This window comes from Emys orbicularis, chromosome 15 (assembly GCF_028017835.1).
Source record: "Emys orbicularis isolate rEmyOrb1 chromosome 15, rEmyOrb1.hap1, whole genome shotgun sequence".
Lineage (NCBI taxonomy): Eukaryota > Metazoa > Chordata > Testudines > Emydidae > Emys > Emys orbicularis.
This window is the reverse complement of record NC_088697.1, coordinates 13,453,927-13,461,426: the sequence shown is the minus strand read 5'-3', so window position 1 is coordinate 13,461,426 and position 7,500 is coordinate 13,453,927. Positions and strand designations below refer to the sequence as shown.

Below are 7,500 nucleotides of genomic sequence, written 5' to 3'. Positions count from 1 at the left end.
CGAGGCTGGGAGCGGAGCACCGAGACTGGGGAGAGGGGAGCAGGAGCCCGGGAGGGGGTGGGGTGGGGGGCCTTCAGGACAACCGGTCAACCCCCGGGGAAGCGGCTGTAAAAATTTCAAAGTCCCCACCGGGACAACAGGTCAACCCCCGGGGAAGCGGCTGTAAAATTTTCTAAGTCCCCGCTCGGCCACCAGGTCAACCCACTGAATCTAATGGGTTGACCTGGTGGCCGGTTTGATTTCCGGCCACCAGGTCAACCCATTGGATTCAATGGGTTGACCTGGTGGCCGGTTTGCTGTGCGGCCCGGGTGTCACCCCACTCCGCGGGCCGCGCGGCAGTGGTCCTGAGGACCACAGAGGGGGGCTTAATAGTCGAGATGGAGCAGGTCCGGGGGAGGCTTAATAGTCGTCCCCCGGGCGCTCCGGAGGGGAAAGCTTAATAGTCGTCCCCCAGACAGGGTGGGTGGGGGGGAGGCTTAACAGTCTTCCCCCAGGCTGAGCGGGAGGCTTCGCAGTCGTCCCCCGGGCAGTCCGGGGGAAGGCTTAATAGTCGTCCCCCGGGCGCTCCGGGGGGGAAAGCTTAATAGTCGTCCCCCAGACAGTGTGGGTGGGTGGGGGGGGGGGAGGCTTAACAGTCTTCCCCCAGGCTGAGCGGGAGGCTTCGCAGTCGTCCCCCGGGCAGTCCGGGGGAGGCTTAATAGTCGTCCCCCGGGCGCTCCGGGGGGGAAAGCTTAACAGTCGTCCCCCAGACAGTGTGGGTGGGTGGGTGGGGGGGGAGGCTTAACAGTCTTCCCCCAGGCAAAGCGGGAGGCTTCGCAGTCATCCCCCGGGCAGTCCGGGGGAGGCTTAATAGTCGTCCCCCGGGCGCTCCGGAGGGGAAAGCTTAATAGTCGTCCCCCAGACAGGGTGGGTGGGGGGGAGGCTTAACAGTCTTCCCCCAGGCTGAGCGGGAGGCTTCGCAGTCGTCCGCCGGGCAGTCCGGGGGAAGGCTTAATAGTCGTCCCCCGGGCGCTCCGGCGGGGGGGAAGCTTAATAGTCGTCCCCAGGACAGTGTGGGTGGGTGGGTGGGGGGGAGGCTTAACAGTCTTCCCCCAGGCTGAGCGGGAGGCTTCGCAGTCGTCCCCCGGGCAGTCCGGGGGAAGGCTTAATAGTCGTGCCCCGGGCGCTCCGGGGGGGAAAGCTTAATAGTCGTCCCCCAGACAGTGTGGGTGGGTGGGTGGGGGGGAGGCTTAACAGTCTTCCCCCAGGCTGAGCGGGAGGCTTCGCAGTCGTCCCCCGGGCAGTCCGGGGGAAGGCTTAATAGTCGTGCCCCGGGCGCTCCGGGGGGGAAAGCTTAATAGTCGTCCCCCAGACAGTGTGGGTGGGTGGGTGGGGGGGAGGCTTAACAGTCTTCCCCCAGGCTGAGCGGGAGGCTTCGCAGTCGTCCCCCGGGCAGTCCGGGGGAGGCTTAATAGTCGTCCCCCGGGCGCTCCGGGGGGGAAAGCTTAACAGTCGTCCCCCCAGACAGGGTGGGTGGGTAGCTGGGGGGAGGCTTAACAGTCTTCCCCCAGGCTGAGCGGGAGGCTTCGCAGTCGTCCCCCGGGCAGTCCGGGGGAAGGCTTAATAGTCGTGTCCCGGGCGCTCCGGGGGGGAAAGCTTAATAGTCGTCCCCCAGACAGTGTGGGTGGGTGGATGGGGGGGGAGGCTTAACAGTCTTCCCCCAGGCAAAGCGGGAGGCTTCGCAGTCATCCCCCGGGCAGTCCGGGGGAGGCTTAATAGTCGTCCCCCGGGCGCTCCGGGGGGGAAAGCTTAACAGTCGTCCCCCCAGACAGGGTGGGTGGGTGGCTGGGGGGAGGCTTAACAGTCTTCCCCCAGGCTGAGCGGGAGGCTTCGCAGTCGTCCCCCGGGCAGTCCGGGGGAAGGCTTAATAGTCGTGTCCCGGGCGCTCCGGGGGGGAAAGCTTAATAGTCGTCCCCAGGACAGTGTGGGTGGGTGGGTGGGGGGGAGGCTTAACAGTCTTCCCCCAGGCTGAGCGGGAGGCTTCGCAGTCGTCCCCCGGGCAGTCCGGGGGAAGGCTTAATAGTCGTCCCCCGGGCGCTCCGGGGGGGAAAGCTTAATAGTCGTCCCCCAGACAGGGTGGGTGGGGGGGAGGCTTAACAGTCTTCCCCCAGGCTGAGCGGGAGGCTTCGCAGTCGTCCCCCGGGCAGTCCGGGGGAAGGCTTAATAGTCGTCCCCCGGGCGCTCCGGGGGGGGGGGAAGGCTTAATAGTCGTCCCCCAGACACTGTGCGGGGGGGGAGGCTTAGCGGTCTTCCCCTAGGCTGGGCGGGGAAGGGCTGGCGGGAGGCGTAGCAGTCTTCCCTCGGGCGGTCCGGTGGGGGAGGCTTAGCAGTCGTCTCCAGGGTGGTCCGGGGGTGGGGGGAGGCCTCAGAGTCGTCCCTCGGAGAGTCGGGTCGGCGGCGGCGGTGGGTGTCAGGCTTTACAGCCAGCCTCCGGAGGGTGAGCGTCCTCGGACGCGATGCAGCCGCCGCAGAGAGGCAGCCTCCGAGGCTGGGAGCGGAGCACCGAGACTGGGGAGAGGGGAGCAGGAGCCCGGGAGGGGGTGGGGTGGGGGGCCTTCAGGACAACCGGTCAACCCCCGGGGAAGCGGCTGTAAAAATTTCAAAGTCCCCACCGGGACAACAGGTCAACCCCCGGGGAAGCGGCTGTAAAATTTTCCAAGTCCCCGCTCGGCCACCAGGTCAACCCACTGAATCTAATGGGTTGACCTGGTGGCCGGTTTGATTTCCGGCCACCAGGTCAACCCATTGGATTCAATGGGTTGACCTGGTGGCCGGTTTGCTGTGCGGCCCGGGTGTCACCCCACTCCGCGGGCCGCGCGGCAGTGGTCCTGAGGACCACAGAGGGGGGCTTAATAGTCGAGATGGAGCAGGTCCGGGGGAGGCTTAATAGTCGTCCCCCGGGCAGTCCGGGGGAAGGCTTAATAGTCGTCCCCCAGACAGGGTGGGTGGGGGGGAGGCTTAACAGTCTTCCCCCAGGCTGAGCGGGAGGCTTCGCAGTCGTCCCCCGGGCAGTCCGGGGGAAGGCTTAATAGTCGTCCCCCGGGCGCTCCGGGGGGGAAAGCTTAATAGTCGTCCCCCAGACAGTGTGGGTGGGTGGGGGGGGGGGAGGCTTAACAGTCTTCCCCCAGGCTGAGCGGGAGGCTTCGCAGTCGTCCCCCGGGCAGTCCGGGGGAGGCTTAATAGTCGTCCCCCGGGCGCTCCGGGGGGGAAAGCTTAACAGTCGTCCCCCAGACAGTGTGGGTGGGTGGGTGGGGGGGGAGGCTTAACAGTCTTCCCCCAGGCAAAGCGGGAGGCTTCGCAGTCATCCCCCGGGCAGTCCGGGGGAGGCTTAATAGTCGTCCCCCGGGCGCTCCGGAGGGGAAAGCTTAATAGTCGTCCCCCAGACAGGGTGGGTGGGGGGGAGGCTTAACAGTCTTCCCCCAGGCTGAGCGGGAGGCTTCGCAGTCGTCCGCCGGGCAGTCCGGGGGAAGGCTTAATAGTCGTCCCCCGGGCGCTCCGGCGGGGGGGAAGCTTAATAGTCGTCCCCCAGACAGGGTGGGTGGGGGGGAGGCTTAACAGTCTTCCCCCAGGCTGGGCGGGGGGGAGGCTTAATAGTCATCCCCCAGACAGTGTGGGTGGGTGGGGCAGGGGGGGGAGAGGCTTAGCAGTCTTCCCCTAGACTGGCCGGGGGTGGGGGCTTAGCAGTCGTCTCCAGGGTGGTCCGGGGGTGGGGGGAGGCCTCAGAGTCGCCCCTCGGAGAATCGGGGCGGCGGCGGTGGTGGGTGTCAGGCTTTACAGCCAGCCTCCGAGGGTGAGCGTCCTCGGACGCGATGCAGCCGCCGCAGAGAGGGAGCCTCCGAGGCTGGGAGCGGAGCACCGAGGCTGGGGAGAGGGGAGCAGGAGCCCGGGGGTGGGGGTGGGGGTGGGGGGCCTTCAGGACAACCGGTCAAGCCCCGGGAAGCGGCTGTAAAATTTTCAAAGTCCCCACCGGGACAACAGGTCACGCCCCGGGAAAAGGCTGGAAAATTTCCTAAGTCCCCGCTCGGCCACCAGGTCCACCCAGGTCTAGCAATGGGGTTGACCTGCCTGATGGCCGGTTAGTATCAACGTAGTCTCACACAGGAGGGCAGCTCTCAGGCCGGCCGGCTGCGGCTGACTCTGGGGCGGTGCCCGGTGCCCGGCAGCGAGGCGCGGGGGGGGTGGGGGGGTGAGGGGGGGGGAGCGACACGGGGCTTACCGGCCCCGGGGCCGGGGGCGCCTCCTGCGGCTTTGGGGGCCGCGGGTCCTCCGTGGCATCCAGGCCAGGCCTCTCCTGCCTGGCCGCGGGGGGATTCGGGGGCGGTCCCGCGGGCCGGCGGCCGGGCGCAGGGGGGGGGGCCCGAGCGAGTCCGCCCCGGGCCCGGGGTCTCCCCCTGCGGCTCAGGGGGGGCGTGGGTCCTCGGGGGAGGAAGCCCGGGGGGAGCTGCAGACCCGCCGTGGGGCCCTCCAGGCCAGGCCTCGCCTGGGTGGCCGCGGGGGGATTCGGGTCGGGCCCGCGGACCGGCGGCCGGGCGCAGCGGGGCCGGGAGGGTCCGGGCCAGTCCGCCGCATGCCCGGGGTCTCCCCCAGCGGCTTCGGTGGCCGTGGGTCCCCGGTGGGGCAAGCGGCGGGGAGCCTGACACCCGCCGTGGGGCCCTCCAGGCCAGGCCTCGCCTGGGTGGCCGGGGGGGGATTCGGGGCGGTCCCGCGGGCCGGCGGCCGGGCGCAGGGGGGCCGGGAGGGGCCGGGCCAGTCCGCCCCATGCCCGGGGTCTCCCCCAGCGGCTTCGGTGGCCGTGGGTCCCCGGTGGGGCAAGCGGCGGGGAGCCTGACACCCGCCGTGGGGCCCTCCAGGCCAGGCCTCGCCTGGGTGGCCGCGGGGGGATTCGGGGCGGTCCCGCGGGCCGGCGGCCGGGCGCAGGGGGGCCGGGAGGGGCCGCGCCAGTCCGCCCCATGCCCGGGGTCTCCCCCCAGCGGCTTCGGTGGCCGTGGGTCCCCGGTGGGGCAAGCGGCGGGGAGCCTGACACCCGCCGTGGGGCCCTCCAGGCCAGGCCTCGCCTGGGTGGCCGCGGGGGGATTCGGGGCGGTCCCGCGGGCCGGCGGCCGGGCGCAGGGGGGCCGGGAGGGGCCGGGCCAGTCCGCCCCATGCCCGGGGTCTCCCCCAGCGGCTTCGGTGGCCGGGGGTCCTCCGCGGAGGAAGCCGGGTGGGTGTTGGGGGGAGCCGGACCCCAGGCGCCCCGACCCGTGACCTGCGGCCGCGACCTCCGACTCGGCAGGAGCGACGAGGGGCTTTCTGGCCCGCCCCCCCCCCCCCTTCTCCTTCCTCCCCAGAAAAAGGAGAGAGAGCTGGCTCGGACCGGGAAAAGCTGCCTACGGCACCTGGGATTCCCAGGCGGTCACCCATCCAAGTACTAGCCAGGCCCGGGACGGTTTACCTTCCGAGATCGGACGGGATCGGGGGCGTTCGGTCCGGTATGGCCGTAGGCACCCGGCTCCGCGCCTCCTCGCCCGCTTTCCCCTGCCGGCGCCCGGGCCTGCCGCACGGCGAGCCCCGGTCGGACTGCCCCGTGCGGCAGGGCCCCCGTCTCTCGCGGGCCCGATCCTTTTTTTTCCTTTTCAAGCTCCGGGGCCCGGGCTGGCCCGTCAGAGCCCCTTCCCCTCCCCCCCCCCCTCCCTCCGGCGTCGGGAAAAATATTTTCCCGGACTTCCAGCGGGCCCGATCCTGTCAGCCGGGGGTGGGGGGGGGGGCAGTCCCTCGCTGCGGCCAGGGAGGGTGAGCCCGGGGCGGCTTGCCTGGCGGCCGGGTCCCGGCAGGCCCGATCCATTCCCCCCCTCCCCGTCCCCCGTCCCCCAGCGGTTCCAGCGGTTCCCCGCCCCGCCCCCGCGCCTGGTTCGCACCCTGTTCCTTCGGGCCGAGGAAGGCGTACCCCGGGGGGAACCGTCCGAGTCCCCTCCCGGGCACCAGGTCAACCCGTGGAATCGAACGGGGTTCACCTGGCTGGCCGGTATGCTTTCCGGCCACCGGGTCAACCCATAGGTTTTAACTGGTATACCTGGTGGCCGCTTTGCCAGGTCAACCCGGTTCTCCCTCCTTCCCTGGGCGCCCCCTCCTCGGAGGCGTCGGGTTAAACTTTTTCCAGACTTCCAGGGGCCCGATCCAGTCAGCCGGGAGGCAGTCCCTCGCTGCGGCCGGGGACGGTGAACCCAGGTCGGCCTGCCTGGCGGCCGGGTCCCTGTCTCTCGTGGGCCCGATCCTTCTTTTCCTTTTCGAGCAGGGGGGGCCCGGCCCGCCCCGGTAGCGCTCCTCGGAGGCGTCGGGCAATTCCCCCCCCCCCCCCGCACCCCACCCAGACTTCCAGGGGCCCGATCCTGACGGCCGGGAGGCAGTCCCTCGCTGCGTCCGGGGACGGTGAGATGCTCGGCCACCAGGTCAACCCGGAGGAAGCGGGCTGAAATTTTTTTTTCCAAGTCCGAAAGATTGTCCAAGTCCCCGCTCGGCCACCAGGTCAACCCGGAGGAAGCGGGCTGACAATTTTTTCCAAGCCCGAAAATTTTTTCCAAGTCCGAAAGATTGTCCAAGTCCCCGCTCGGCCACCAGGTCAACCCGGAGGAAGCGGGCTGACAATTTTTTCCAAGCCCGAAAAATTTTTCCAAGTCCGAAAGATTGTCCAAGTCCCCGCTCGGCCACCAGGTCAACCCGGAGGAAGCGGGCTGACAATTTTTTCCAAGCCCGAAAAATTTTTCCAAGTCCGAAAGATTGTCCAAGTCCCCACTCGGCCACCAGGTCAACCCGGAGGAAGCGGGCTGACAATTTTTTCCAAGCCCGAAAAATTTTTCCAAGTCCGAAAGATTGTCAAAGTCCCCGCTCGGCCACCAGGTCAACCCGGAGGAAGCGGGCTGACAATTTTTTTCCAAGCCCGAAAAATTTTTCCAAGTCCGAAAGATTGTCCAAGTCCCCGCTCGGCCACCAGGTCAACCCGGAGGAAGCGGGCTGACAATTTTTTCCAAGCCCGAAAAATTTTTCCAAGTCCGAAAGATTGTCAAAGTCCCCGCTCGGCCACCAGGTCAACCCGGAGGAAGCGGGCTGACATTTTTTTTTTTTCCCAAGCCCCGAAAATTTTTTCCAAGTCCGAAAAATTGTCCAAAGTCCCCGCTCGGCCACCAGGTCAACCCCATTGGAGCGAATGGGTTGACCTGATGGCCGGTCGTCTCGCGGATGTCCGGAAGGGGTCGCCACACGCCGCTTCGGCCGACCGAGAGAACCACGAGGTCGGACGCGATTCCAGGTTCGTACCACTGAAGGGGGGGGGTTTGGCTTTTTCGACCTGTCTTTTAAGAACTGTGTGCGGAGATTTCTGAGGACAGGTTTTTCAGAGCCTGTGAGAACCGGAGCTCAGCCTAGGGGATCAATCCGAGTATTGTTGTACCCCGACCTTGCCAGGGGGGGGAAACGGGCACGTTTGA

General features: G+C 68.1%; 1 non-coding gene across 1 annotated transcript; it reads right to left on the bottom strand.

Annotated features, from left to right (window-relative positions):
- Positions 1 to 5,403: 5,403 nt before the first annotated feature.
- LOC135889628 (5S ribosomal RNA) lies at positions 5,404 to 5,522 on the bottom strand. Its single transcript, XR_010561969.1, has one exon. It is a non-coding gene; the product is annotated as a 5S ribosomal RNA (ribosomal RNA).
- Positions 5,523 to 7,500: the final 1,978 nt, after the last annotated feature.